Genomic DNA, 14,767 nt, shown 5'->3' on the forward strand with positions numbered 1-14,767 from the left:
TTGGATAATAATATGAAGCATAAAGCACCATGTTCAAGTAGAGGGTACAGCGAGTTGCGGGAGAGTGGACCGCTGTAGATAGAGGAGGGAAGGTGATGGAGATGTTGGTGAAGATGGCGGAGGTGTTGGTGAAGATCGCGGTGATGATGATGGTGATGGCCATGGTGGCGTTCCGGCGCCACCGAAGGAGAGGGGGAGAGGGGCCCCCTTCTTCCTCTTCTTCCTTGACCTCCTCCCTAGATGGGAGAAGGGTTTCCCCTCTGGTCCTTGTCCTCCATGGCATGGGAGGGGCGAGAGCCCCTCCGAGATTGGATCTGTCTCTCTGTCTCTATTTCTGCGTTCTGTTCTGTCTCTGTTTCACCATTTCGTGTATATATGGAGATCCGTAACTCCGATTGGCCTGAAACTTTCGCCGTGATTTTTTTTTCTGAATATTAGCTTTCTTGCGGCAAAAGAAGAGCATCAACCGCCTTACGGTGGGCTCAAGAGGGTAGGGGCGCGCCCTGGGGGGGGGGGCGCCCCCTGCCTCGTGACCACCTCGGGCACTGGTTCACGTTGATTTTCCCTCCGAATTTTCCATATTTTCCAAAAATAAGCTCCGTCTGTTTTTATCCCGTTTGGACTCCATTTAATATGGATATTCTGCGAAACCAAAAACATGCAACAGACAGGATCTGTCACTGGGCACTGGATCAATATGTTAGTCCCAAAAATAATATAAAAAGTTGCCAAAAGTATATGAAAGTTGTAGAATATTGGCATGGAACAATCAAAAATTATTGATACGATGGAGACGTATCAGCATCCCCAAGCTTAATTCCTGCTCGTCCTTGAGTAGGTAAATGATAAAAAAAGATAATTTTTGATGTGGAATGCTACCTAGCATAATCTTGATCATATGTCTAATCATGGCATGAATATTAAGACACGAGTGATTCAAAGCAATAGTCTATCATTTGACATAAAAACAATAATACTTCAAGCCTACTAATAAAGCAATCATGACTTTTCAAAATAACATGGCCAAAGAAAGTTATCCCTAAAAAATCATATAGTCTGGCTATGCTCCATCTTCACCACACAAAATATTCACATCATGCACAACCCCGATGACAAGCCAAGCAATTATTTCATACTTTTGATGTTCTCAAACCTTTTCAACTTTCACGCAATACATGAGCGTGAGCCATGGACATAGCACTATAGGTGGAATAGAATATGATGGTGGAGAAGACAAAAAGGAGAAGATAGTCTCACATCAACTAGGCGTATCAACGGGCTATGGAGATGCCCATCAATAGATATCAATGTGAGTGAGTAGGGATTGCCATGCAACGGATGCACTAGAGCTATAAGTGTATGAAAGCTCCAACTAAAACTAAGTGGGTGTGCATCCAACTTGCTTGCTCATGAAGACCTCGGGCATTTGAGGAAGCCCATCATCAGAATATACAAGCCAAGTTCTATAATGAAAATTCCCACTAGTGTATGAAAGTGATAACTCAAGAGACTCTCTATGTGAAGAACATGGTGCTACTTTGAAGCACAAGTGTGGAAAAAGGATAGTAGCACTGCCCCTTCTCTCTTTTTCTCTCATTTTTTTTTTATTTTTTTGTTTTTTTGGTGGGCTTCTTTGGCATCTTTTATTATTTTTTGTAAAGTCCGGAGTCTCATCCCGACTTATGGGGGAATCATAGTCTCCATCATCCTTTCCTCACCGGGGCAATGCTCTAATAATGGTGATCATCACACTTTTATTTACTTACAACTCAATATTACAACTCGATACTAGAACAAAGATATGACTCTATATGAATGCCTCCGGTGGTGTACCGGGATGTGCAATGATCTAGCGTAGCAATGACATCAAAAAACGGACAAACCATGAAAACATCATGCTAGCTATACGATCATGCAAAGCAATATGACAATGAATGCTCAAGTCATGTATATGATGATGATGGAAGTTGCATGGAAACATATCTCGGAATGGCTATGGAAATGCCATAATAGGTAGGTATGGTGGTTGTTTTGAGGAAGGTATATGATGGGTTTATGGTACCGGCGAAAGTTGCGCGGTACTATAGAGGCTAGCAATGGTGGAAGGGTGAGAGTGTGTCAGGACCCCGATTCCAAGTCACATCGGTCTAGCCGGTAACACCTCATATCACTTTGCAGCCTCACGCACGGTATTCCCACAGGTGTCGCCTTGCCATGGCCTGGGACCGTATGCGCCTTTTGGCTCACGTATATGATAGTGTCGCTAGCATCCATATGACAGAGAACCCGGGCCGACATGGCTAGTCACAACATAGAATGGAGAACTCATCAGGAGCACTGTGTCTCCTTGAATATTTACTTGGGGTGCCTCGGGCATCCCCAAGCTTGAGCTCTTTCCTCTCTTCCTTCTTCTCACATCGAGACCTTCTCGATCATCGAACACTTCATCCACACAAAACTTCAACAGAAAACTCGGTAAGATCCGTTAGTATAATAAAGCAAATCACTACTCTAAGTACTATTGCAAACCAACTCATATTTTGTTTTTGCATTGTGTCTACTGTAGTATAACTTTTTCATGGCTTAATCCACTAATATAAATTGATAGTTTCATCAAAACAAGCAAACTATGCATCAAAAACAGAATCTGTCTAAAACAGAACAGTCTGTAATAATCCAAACATTCACCATACTTCTGATACTTCAAAAATTCTACCAAAATTAGGAAAAATAAAAAATTTATATAGGAATACAGTGCAAAAAGAATCAGAACCATTTGACGTTCGAGCTAAAAATGTAAAATTGCACACTACAGCCAAAGTTTCTGTCCTGCACCGCACAAACCATCAAGCAAATGTAAACATCCTAAAGGCAAACCTTGGCACATTATTTTTATAATACAATGGAATTGTACAAGGGGATAATTATTTTTGTTGAAAATTTTCTGTAATCAAGATTCACAAAGTTGTCGTGAGCATGAACAAAGTTCAAGGAGCTCTCCCACTTCAACAGTGCTTGTCTTTCTCACTTTCACTTTCCTTTTTGAAAAGTTTTGGGTTCCCCTCTTTATTTTTGTTGTTTTTAAACTATATGAAAGAACTCAACAGAAATAAATGACTCTCTAAAACTTCCAGGTTGTCTCCCTGGCAGCGCTTTCTTTAAAGCCATTAAGCTAGGCATATAGTGCTCAAGTAGTGAATCCACCCGGATCCCAAGGTATATCAAAGCCAAATTTAATTAACATTGATTTGTAATTTAGTAGTGAGCAGAAAGCAACATATATCAAGAAATGACGAAGTCTAACTCTCTTCCTATCCACCGGCATGTCATAAAAGATCAATTCATGCACACCTAGTAAAGGCCAATGCATTGTATAAACAGTTTCTTGCAATTTTATCATATTGGAAACATAGAGAGGTGGAGATATAGTTCCTCTCTCATAATAATTGCAAGTAGGAGCAGCAAGCACATGCATATTATATATATCAAAATCATCATGTGCAACAGTAAAAGGCAACCCATCAATGTAATCCTTAATAAGTGCAAACTTCTCCGATATAGTGTCGTTTGGAGAATTCAAAAAGATAATAGGACTATCATGCGTGGGTGCAATAGCAACAATTTCATGTTTAACATAAGGAACTATAGCAAGTTCATCTCCATAAGCATAATTCATATTGGCATCTTGGCCACAAGCATAGCAAGCATCATCAAAAAGGGATATTTCAAAAGAATCAAAGGGATCATAACAGTCATCATAGCAATCATCCTTCGGTAAGCACGAAGGGGGATTAAACAATGTATGAGTTGGAGAGTTACTCTCATTAGAAGGTGGGCACGGGTGATCAATCCGCTCTTCCTCCTTTTGTTCTTCGCTCTCCTCCTCATCTTTTTCATCCAATGAGCTCATAGTTTCATCAATTTCTTCCTCCATAGCTTCCTGCAAAATATTAGTCTCTTCTTGGACAGCGGAAACTTCCTTAATAAATGCATTAATATAGTAATTATATTCATAATTTTCATAGCAATATCTAAGTATAGCAAGATTTTCAGGCCTATGAACACCATCATCATCAAAAGCTTCATACTTTTCAAACAAAGATTCTATTTCATAAGCAGCCTTAAAAGCGACAAATTCTTCTATTTGTTCAACATCATAATAATCATATATACCATTAGCATAAGAAGCTAAGGTTTCATTATCATTAAATTTGCATGAAAAGGGAAGGTGTGGAGCCTTCATCCTAGAGCGACGGGTAATATCATATCTCAAGCATAGATTCCAGGCATACCAACGCAACATAATAAATTGATCCCATAATAGTTTCCCTTTTTGTGTCAAGCGATAATCCCTAAGGTATTCACATTGATCCAACATGTCTCCCATTATAAAGTTGAATGGGGTTTTCTCAGGATTATCAAAGTAGTACTTAATATCTTTCACATAATGAGAATCGAGGGTTTTAGGAGTTACCCCATCTCCATGAGTAGCAAGTACACCTAATTTTTTTGTTATTTCGTGTTCCATATCCATAACTAAAGATAAAGAACAACTAAGAACATCAAATAAAAATTACTTAGTGATAAAGCAAACAAGCACACATGAGAATATTCACCCCACGCTATTGCTCCCCGGCAACGGCGCCAGAAAAAGGTCTTGATAACCCACAAGTATAGGGGATCGCAATAGTTTTCGATACGTAAGAGTGTCGAACCCAACGAGGAGCTAAAGGTAGAACAAATATTCCCTCAAGTTCTATCGACCACCGATAAAACTCTACGCACGCTTGACGTTCGCTTTACCTAGAACAAGTATGAAACTAGAAGTACTTTGTAGGTGTTGTTGGATAGGTTTGCAAGATAATAAAGAGTACGTAAATAAAAAGTAGGGGCTGTTTAGATAAAGAAACAATAAAGTAAATATAGCGAGTGTGGAAAAGTGGTGGTAGGAGTTGTGGAATTGCCCCTAAGCAATTGACTACTTTACTAGACCGATAGCAAGTATTATGTGGGAGAGGCCACTGCTAGCATGTCATCCCTGACTTTGAATTCTATGCACTTATGATTGGAACTATTAGCAAGCATCCACAACTACTAACGTTCATTAACGTAAAACCCAACCATAGCACTAAGATAAATTGGTCCACCTTCAATCCCGTATGCATCAATTTCTATGCTAGGTTGAAGCTTCTGTCACTCTTTCCCTCCAATACATAGTCTTATCAACATACAACTAACCCTAGGGTGTGATCCACACACGCAATCATATGATGGGCACCAAAGGACAACAACATAACCACAAGCAAATTAAATCAATCATAGCAATTCATCAACCACCGATAGGACAACGAAAATCTACTCCGACATCATAGGATGGCAACACATCATTGGATAAGAATATGAAGCATAAAGCACCATGTTCAAGTAGAGGGTACAATGGGTTGCGGGAGAGTGGACCGATGTAGATAGAGGGGGGAAGGTGATGGAGATGTTGGTGAAGATGGACGAGGTGTTGGTGAAGATCACGGTGATGATGATGATGATGGCCACGGTGGCGTTCCGGCGCCACCGGAGGAGAGGGGCCCCCTTCTTCCTCTTCTTCCTTGACCTCCTCCCTAGATGGGAGAAGGGTTTCCCCTCTGGTCCTTGGCCTCCATGGCATGGGAGGGGCAAGAGCCCCTCCGAGATTGGATCTGTCTCTCTGTCTCTCTCTGTTTCTGCGTCCTGTTCTGTCTTTGTTTCACCGTTTCGTGTATATATGGAGATCCGTAACTCCGATTGGCCCGAAACCTTTGCCGTGAATTTTTTTTCCGAATATTAGCTTTCTTGCGGCAAAAGAAGAGCGTCAACCACCTTACGGTGGGATCACGAGGGTAGGGGGCGCGCCCTAGGGGGGCGCCCCCCTGCCTCGCGACCACCTTGGGCACTGGTTCGTGTTGATTTTCCTTCCTAATTTTCCATATTTTCCAAAAATAAGCTCCATCCGTTTTTATCCCGTTTGGACTCCGTTTAATATGGATATTCTGCGAAACCAAAAACATGCAACAAACAGGAACTGGCACTGGGCACTGGATCAATATGTTAGTCCCAAAAATAATATAAAAAGTTGCCAAAAGTATATGAAAGTTGTAAAATATTGGCATGGAACAATCAAAAATTATAGATACGACGGAGACGTATCAGTGCACCGCAATATGCAATGTCAGCACACGTCTTGTTCCAACAACCGTGCGCGCTTGTTATTACCATTGCGCACGCTTCTTTTAATTAGAATGTGTGTGCCCGTCTAGCGCACACACACGTTGATCCATCTAACTGTTTCAGTTTGTCGTGGCTAATGGCAAACAGTTCATCCATGTGAAGTGTATGCCATCAATCGCAGACACTTTGATCTGGCTGGCCCGTTTCTGTTCTGTTGCCTAATCACAAACAGTTAATCCTTCTGAAGCGTATGCCCTCAATCACACACACCTTGATCTGGCTGACCATTTTCTTTTGTGTTTCCTAATCACGAACAGTTCATCCGAGTGAATCGTATGTTGTATATCGCACAGGCCTTCATCAGGCTGCTCGTTCTTTTTATTCTGTCTCATCGCAAACAGTTCATTGGACTGAACTGTATGCCCTGCATTGCACATGTAACTAAAAACTGAACCGTGTTTGATGGCTCCGCCATCACAAACATTTGGCACCTTTTTTGACGGTTCTTTTACACCATCGTTTGAGATTATTGCATCACACATAGTTTCGTCCAAAGGTCTCTGATCATAGTGTCGCATTAGCAGCATCCCGCGGTAGTGCTTGTTGCTCATGATTGCGCAGACTTTGCGATGCTTGTCAGCCAAGCTTTCTGAACTGAAACTGGTTTGAGCGAGTACCAGGAGTCGCTCAAGCGTACTCGAGATGTGGGCCCATCCTTGAGTCAGCCTGCTCAGAAACATCGATTCTGGATCCCACACAATGTTCATCACCGACCTTCTCTAGTACCAAGGCCATCTTATGTTGCACCTCGTCTGCCTTCGCCGTCGACAAAACTAACGATTCAGGGTGGGCAGTGCAATGATGTAGCTCCTCGCCATAATGATGGTTTATGCCGCAAGTGTGGACAACCAGGGGACCTTGCTCTCAACTGTCGCCAGGGTCAACTACAAAATGCTTCACGTCCTCCTGTTGGCCATGGGAAGGGCCGTCGAAACCATCCTAGCAGAAATTGTAGTGCCAGGCCGCCTACTATGAGTGGTGGTCAAGTCACCCATGTCAAGATTGAAGAAGCTCGTGAGTTCCCAAAAACTGTGATGGGTACCCTTTGCATTAATTCAGTGCCAGCTTCTGTCCTCTTTGATTCAGGAGCCTCACATGCTTTTGTGTCCCAATAGTTTGCTCAGTTGCATGGGCTAGGCATGGAACAATTACCAACTCCTTTAGCGGTTCAATCACCGGGATCCAAGTGGCAAACCACAATGTTAAGCCCTCACAACCAAATAGAAATTGGATATCTACTATTTCTGGCTTCTCTCATTATACTCGGACCTTCCAACATAGACATCATTCTTGGTATGGATTGGTTGACAACCCATAATGCTTTGATTGACTATGCTACCAAGACAGTCCAGCTCACTCACCCTTCTGGCCAGACAGTCCAATACTCAGACCGAGCAGCTCAGGATGCCGAGAATCAGATATATGTACTGAATGCATTGAATGCTTCACCTCTTGAGGGAATAGAGAACATTCCAGTTGTTCGTGATTTCGAAGATCACCAAGCCCCTGACTAGTATGCTTCACAAAGGCGTCAAGTTCGAGTGGACAGAAAAGTGTCAGGAAAGTTTCCAAGCACTCAAAGACAAGCTGATTTCTACCCCAGTGCTTGCTCCTCCAGATACTAAGAAGGATTTCGTCATTTACTGCGACGCTTCATGTCAAGGATTATGTTGTGTCCTAATGCAAGAGCGTAGAGTGATTGCTTATGCCTCTCATCAATTGCGCCCTCACGAAGAGAATTATCCAGTTCATGACCTTGAGCTTGCTGCTGTTATACATGCCCTTAAATAGTGGCAACATTACCTTCTCGATAATCGTTGTGAGATCTTCACCGACCACCAAAGTTTGAAGTACCTGTTTACCCAACCAGACCTGAACCTCCGTCAGTAGAGATGGATGGAGACCGTAGCAGACTTTGACTTGGGTATTTCCTATACACTAGGCAAGGCTAATGTAATGGCTGATGCTTTGAGCCACAAGTCATATAGCAACCATCTCAAGGTTTGCAAAGTTTAGCCCTTGCTTGTTGAAGAATTCAGAAAGCTGAACCTCCATATTGTTCCTCCGGGTGCACTCACTCCCCCTCCTAAGGAGTTCCGCAAGATGAACCTGATGACCCACAAGTATATGGGATCAATTGTAGCTCTTTTCAATAAGTAAGAGTATCGAACCCAATGAGGAGCAGAAGGAAATGACAAGTGGTTTTCAGCAAGGTAATGTCTGCAAGTGCTGAAATTGTAAGTAGTGGAGTAGTTTGATAGCAAGATAATTTGTAACGAGCAAGTAACGATAATAGTAACAAAAGTGCAGCAAGGTAGTCCAATCCTTATGAGGCAAATGACAGGCCAAAATGGTCTCTTATGATAAGCAAAACGTTCTTGAGGGTACACGGGAATTTCATCCAGTCACTTTCATCATGTTGGTTCGATTTGTGTTCGCTACTTTGATAATTTGATATGTGGGTGGACCGGTGCTTAGGTGCTGTTCTTACTTGAACAAACCTCCCACTTATGATTAACCCTCCCGCAAGCATCTGCAACTACGAGAAAAGTATTAAGAATAAATTCTAACCATAGCATTAAACTTTTGGATCGAATCGGTCCCTTACAGATTAGCGCATAAACTGGGGTTTAAGCTTCTGTCACTCTTGCAACCCACCATATAATTGCTACTCCACAATGCATTCCCTTAGGCCCAAATATGGTGAAGTGCCATGTAGTCGACGTTCTCATGACACCACTAAGGGAATCACAACATACATACTATCAAAATATCGAACACATATCAAGTTCACATGATTACTTGTAACATGATTTCTCCCGTGACCTCAAGAACAAAAGTAACTACTCACTAATGATAAACATGTTCATGATCAGAGGAGTATTAAATAGAATAATGGATCTGAACATATAATCTTCCACCAAATAAACCCCATAGTAATCAACTACAAGATGTAATCAACACTACTAGTCACCCACAAGCACCAATCTATAGTTCCGGTAACAAGATTGAACACAAGAGATGAACTAGGGTTTGAGAGGAGATGGTGATGTTGAAGATGTTGATGGAGATTGCCCTCCCCAAGATGGGAGAGTTGTTGGTGATGATGATGACACTGATTTCCCCCTCTGGGAGGGAAGTTCCCCCGGCGAAATCGCTCCACCGAACGGCAAAAGTGCTCCTCCCAAGTTCCGCCTCGAGGCGGCGGCGCGCCGACCTGAAAGTCTTCTCTTTATTTTTTGTAGGTCAAAATGACCTATATAACAAAAAAGATGGGCACCGGAGGTGGGCCGAGGAGGCCACAACCCACCAGGACACGCTTGGGGGGCCTGGTGCGCCTAGGTGGGTTGTGCCCACCTTGTGGCCCCCTCTGGTGTTTATTGGCTCCAGTATTTCTTAAATAATCCATAAAAAATCTCCGTGAAGTTTCAGCTTATTGGGAGTTGTGCAGAAAAGGTGGCCTGACGTAGCTTTTCTAGGTCCAGATTTCCAGCTGCCGGAATTCTCCCTCTTGGTGTGTTCCTTGCAAATTATGAGAGAAAATGCATTAGAATTACTCCAAAAAGCATTATTAAGGATAAAAACATTATAAATAACAGTAAGAAAACATGATGCAAAATGGACGTATCAACTCCCCCAAGCTTAGACCTCGCTTGTCCTCAAGCGAAAACCGAAATCGAAAAACATGTCCACATGCTTTGAGAGAGAGGTGTTGATAAAAACAAAATACGGACATATAAGCATGATGTTGATTATTATAACAACAACAAAATTTAACATAGGACTTTTGTCATATAACTTGCATCATATACTTCCTATGAATAAGTAACAGTTCATCACACAATCGAAGTATAAAGCAAAAACTCTATTAGAAATCAACAAACTATGTTCTTAGTCAACTTTGCAACTACAATTCATCATCTTTTCAGGAAGAGTCACGTGTCGGAGCCTTTAGGGAAGTCCACCTACTCAACCATCATATAGTCTTCTATGATTGCTAACACTCACCTCGTACCCATGAGCAAAACGTGTCAACCAGACACATAGAAAGATAGGGGCTTATAGTTTCGCCTCCCAACATGCTCACCTCAAGGGTGATGTCAACAATAATAACTCATGCTATCTATATTCAACTGGATATATGTGCCTAGATCTTTCCTCACCACATGATGCTTGCCAAAAGAGAAAATAAAAAGGAATAGAAGGAAAACTTTGACTCGTTGCATAAAAGTAAATACATAAAAGTAAAAGATAGGCCATTCGGAGAGGGAAGCAGAGGTTGCCATGCGCTTATTTGTTTGTATGCTCAATCCATTAGTGAAAGAGAATGTCACGTTGTTGTCCGAGTAAATGACCACGGGTAGCCTCATCGGCCCCCCTTGGTATTTCAAGACATTAGGGCAGACTGCGCCCCTCACATCTCCCGGACGAACGACTGCCTCCTTGGGCCGGCCGGTCCAAGCAGCCGGCTGCTAGAAGGTGGCAGAATACCAGAAGGCGGGTACGAGGCAGCCGACTTCTAGCAGGCGGCCCCTTGTGCCCTCAAAGTTTGCACCCACATAACCGCGACGAGACGGGGCGTAGCTACAGTGCAACCTGCCACCCCGAATACCTGGCTGAGCGCGGCTACAGTACGAGCGTACCTGGCCAACGACCCCCATCCGGCGGGGTACTGTAGCCACATTGCCCTTGACATCACCTACTACCTAGGGAGCTACACTCCCATGACGGCCTATCGGTATGGCCTACAGGTAGAGGGCCATACCTATCAGCGAGCCCTAGAAGGCGGCGAAACCCTAGCAAGCGGCGATGGGAGCCGGCTGCCTGCTAGCAGGCGGCCCACTCCCCTCCTCAAAGTTTGCGCGTCATTAACCAGAAGAGACGGGGAATGGCTGTAGTGAACGCCCACTAGGCGGCGGTATTATAGCCACGCTTCCCCCGACAAAGCATCCATCATCAGTAGCAAGGCTACAGTGTGGAGTGATCAACCAGACCCGCGAGCGATGGGCACGGCCTCTCGGCCGAGTACACGACAGCCGGCGGGACCCACCAAGCAGTGGCCCCAGCAGCCGGCGGAGAAGCCAGCGTCTAGAGAGACTGACGGCCGGGTCCTACACCCGGCCGGATTACCATTGTACCCCTGGGGGTAGGCCTATATAAACCCACCAGGCCACCCATGCAAAGGGTTCAGAACCTTAGTAGACACACATAGAGAGAGGGGAAGTAGGGCTAGCCTTGTTCTTGTTCCTCCTCTAGCTACACAGCTCAAGGAGCAACCTTGTACCTACCATTGTTGAGATAGTGATCATGCGGAGACCCCGCAGAGCAGGACTAGGGGTGTTATCTCCTAGGAGAGCCACGAACCTGGGTAAGATTCACAGGCGTATGCGATCTCGCGCACTCCCGCTTCTAGAGCCCGGCGATGTACTCTTGTCCCGCTCCATGATTAGCCATCCTTTGGCATATGTCGCTCCACAACCCCGACATTTGGCGCCCATCATGGGGCAAGCTGCATCGTCGTCCGGAAACATGTTCTGGACGGGAACCCTTTTCCTTCCCAGCGAACGCAGCCAGCCCGACACGTCGGATGACGTCTGCGTCGACACTCTATGCGGCGCAGAAGCCACTTGCGCCGCGAGCACTCTCGCCAACCTTGTCGGCGGGATCCATCTCTCCGACGAGCCTGTGCCTTATGAGGGAGCAGCCCGCTCCGAAAGCTGCCTCATCGACCTCCTTGGCAATATCGATGGAGGTGCTGGTCATTAGCCACGATGGAGCCTTCGTTGGGGCCGCTCACAACCCACTGTAGGCGGCAGTGCAGGGCTTATCCGCGCCCGTTGTGGAGAACACGGATGGAGTGGCGTTGGAAGCCTTCCGCATCTCACTCCTCGAGAGTGCCCAGAAGCTGGAGGCCATGAGGCACCTCAGCGAAGCGTACCAGTGTGAGATTGACCGCGCGGTCTGCGGCACACCAACGGCTGGCGAGCCAAGCCGGCTGGGCACCGTCCGGCGGCATGGCGTGGCCGTCGCCAGCATGCTCGGAGCCAACCACCCCGTCTACTCCACGCCTTTGGAGAATCTGCATGCAGCCCAGGCGGCAGCAGACGAACTGGATCACCTGGAGGGTGATGAGCGACGCTGCATGACGGGGCGCGTCCAGCAGCTCCTCGACGCGGCCGCACAACAACAAGCTCGCCGCCGCGTGGTGGAACCCGACCTATATGCCGAGAACCCCCCTCCCCCGCACGCAAAGAACACGACGCGACCTCCCGGACACCAACGGGCGGCGCCCGCGACCGAGACCAAGAGCCGACTGCTAGCCTCAGCCGGACACGCATCACCATCGAGCGCGGCCAAGATGGCCGCCCACGAGTAGTCGAACATCGGGGCGATCGCCCACCTCCCCGCGCATGGAGAGGCGCCTCTCCCCGCTGGCTGTTGAGCACCCGACTCTTGGAGACCGGCTAGGCCCCCGTGAAGGAGTCGGAGAAAACGACGCCCGCCATCAGATCAACCGACTGGCTCGATCCTTGGTAGTAGAAGAAGAAGACGCAATTGGCCCGCCTTATTTTGGCCCTCGCATTCGCGACGAGCCCTTCCCCAAAGGGTTCTCAATCCCTCGAGATACGCCCAAGTACAACGGCTCCGTGAAGCCGGAGGATTGGTTGGTTGACTACTCCACCGCCATCAGCATAGCAAACGGCAACAAGCTCGTTGCCGTAAACTACATTCTGCTCATGCTAGGGCACGGCCCGGACGTGGCTGAACAGCCTCAAGCCCTATAGCGTCAACAGTTGGCTGAATTTCACTGAAGTCTTCATCCGCAACTTCACCAGCACTTGCAAGCGGCCGCCCAAGCCACGCGAGCTCTCTCTGTGCGTCCAAGGCCCGACCGACTCCACCCGCGAGTACCTGACACGGTGGGCCGAACTGCGCAACTCCTATGAAGGGGTGCACGAGGTGCAAGCCATAGAATACTTTACTGCCGGGTGCCGAGAGGGCACCCTACTCAAGCATCGACTCCTCTGCAATGAGCCGGGTACACTCGACGAACTGCTGATCATAGCAGATAAGTACGCCACTGCCGACTCCTTCATGAAGTCAGAGCTCCAGGTGGACGCATCTGGGAAAATGCTCCCTCCAGCTCCTCAGACGCCGATAGGGGACAATAGTTGGCGACAGCAACAGAACGACAACAAGCGCAAGGCCCAGCAGCCGACTTTAACCAACCGGCAAGTGGCAACAGTTGACGATCAGCAGCCGGAGGGTCAACCCAGCCCCAAGCGTTAGAAGGGCGGCAAGCCTGCTTGGTTGCCCGCCTTCTCCTATGAGCAAACCCTTGATGCCCCCTGCAAGTTCCATAGTTGCGGGAAGCCATCCAACCACACATCTCGGAAATGCCATTGGCTCACCCGAATCGCCAAGGGCGAAGGACTTCCACCTCCACCTGTTGGCCAGCCGGCTCCGCCTCCTCCGCAGCCGGCGGTCCATCTTGTTGCCGCTGTCCAAGATGAATTCCCTGAAGAACACGGGGCCTACATCATCTTCACCAGTGTGGCTAACGACAAGCATAGTCGACGTCAACAGCACCGTGAGGTGAATGCTGTCACTTCAGAGGCCCCAGAATTCATGCACTAGTCTGAGAAGCCCATCAGCTGAAGCCGTGCAGACCACCCGGAGGTGATGCCTTCTCCGGGTTCCTATGCCTTGGTGTTGGATGCCACCTTTTCAATAGATAGGCGAGCTGCTCGTTTCTCCCGAGTCCTAATAGATGGCGGCAGCAGCATCAACATCCTCTACCGTGACACCATGGAGAAACTACACATCAAAGAGAGACAACTCCAGCCTAGTCAGACTGTCTTCCATGGCATTGTACCTAGCCTTTCCTGCTCACCAATCGGCAAGATCAAGATAGATGTTCTCTTCAGAGACAAAGATCATTTCCGCCGCGAGTCAATTTGGTTTGAGGTGGTTAACCTGGAAAGCCCTTACCACACGCTCCTAGGCCGACCAGCTCTAGCCAAGTTCATGGCGCTGCCGCACTATGCCTACCTCAAGATGAAGATGCCGGGTACCAAGGGCATTATCACTGTAGCCGGCGATTACAAGAAGTCGGCCGCCTGTGCTACTGCTAGTAGCCGGCTGGCTGAGTCCCTTATGATTGCTGCCGAGAAGAAGCTCCTAGGCCGGGTTGTGGCCATGGCCAGCAAGCAGCCGGACCTGTCACCAGATCCAAGGAGTCGGAGCCCCAGGGTTCCTTCCAGCCGGCTAAGGAAACAAAGAAGATCCCTTTGGACCCGGAGAACCCTGAGAGGCATGCTGTCATAGGGGCCAACCTTGACAGCAAATAGGAAAGCGAACTCGCGATTTCCTCCGTGAGAATCAGGACATCTTCGCATAGTCTCCCAAAGACATGCCGGGTGTTCCGACGGATTTCGCTGAGCACAAGCTACATGTCAGATCAGATGCAAAACCAGTCAAGCAGCCCCTACACTGCCTGTCAGAA

This window comes from Triticum aestivum, chromosome 5A (genome assembly GCF_018294505.1).
Source record: "Triticum aestivum cultivar Chinese Spring chromosome 5A, IWGSC CS RefSeq v2.1, whole genome shotgun sequence".
Classification (NCBI taxonomy): Eukaryota; Viridiplantae; Streptophyta; class Magnoliopsida; order Poales; family Poaceae; genus Triticum; species Triticum aestivum.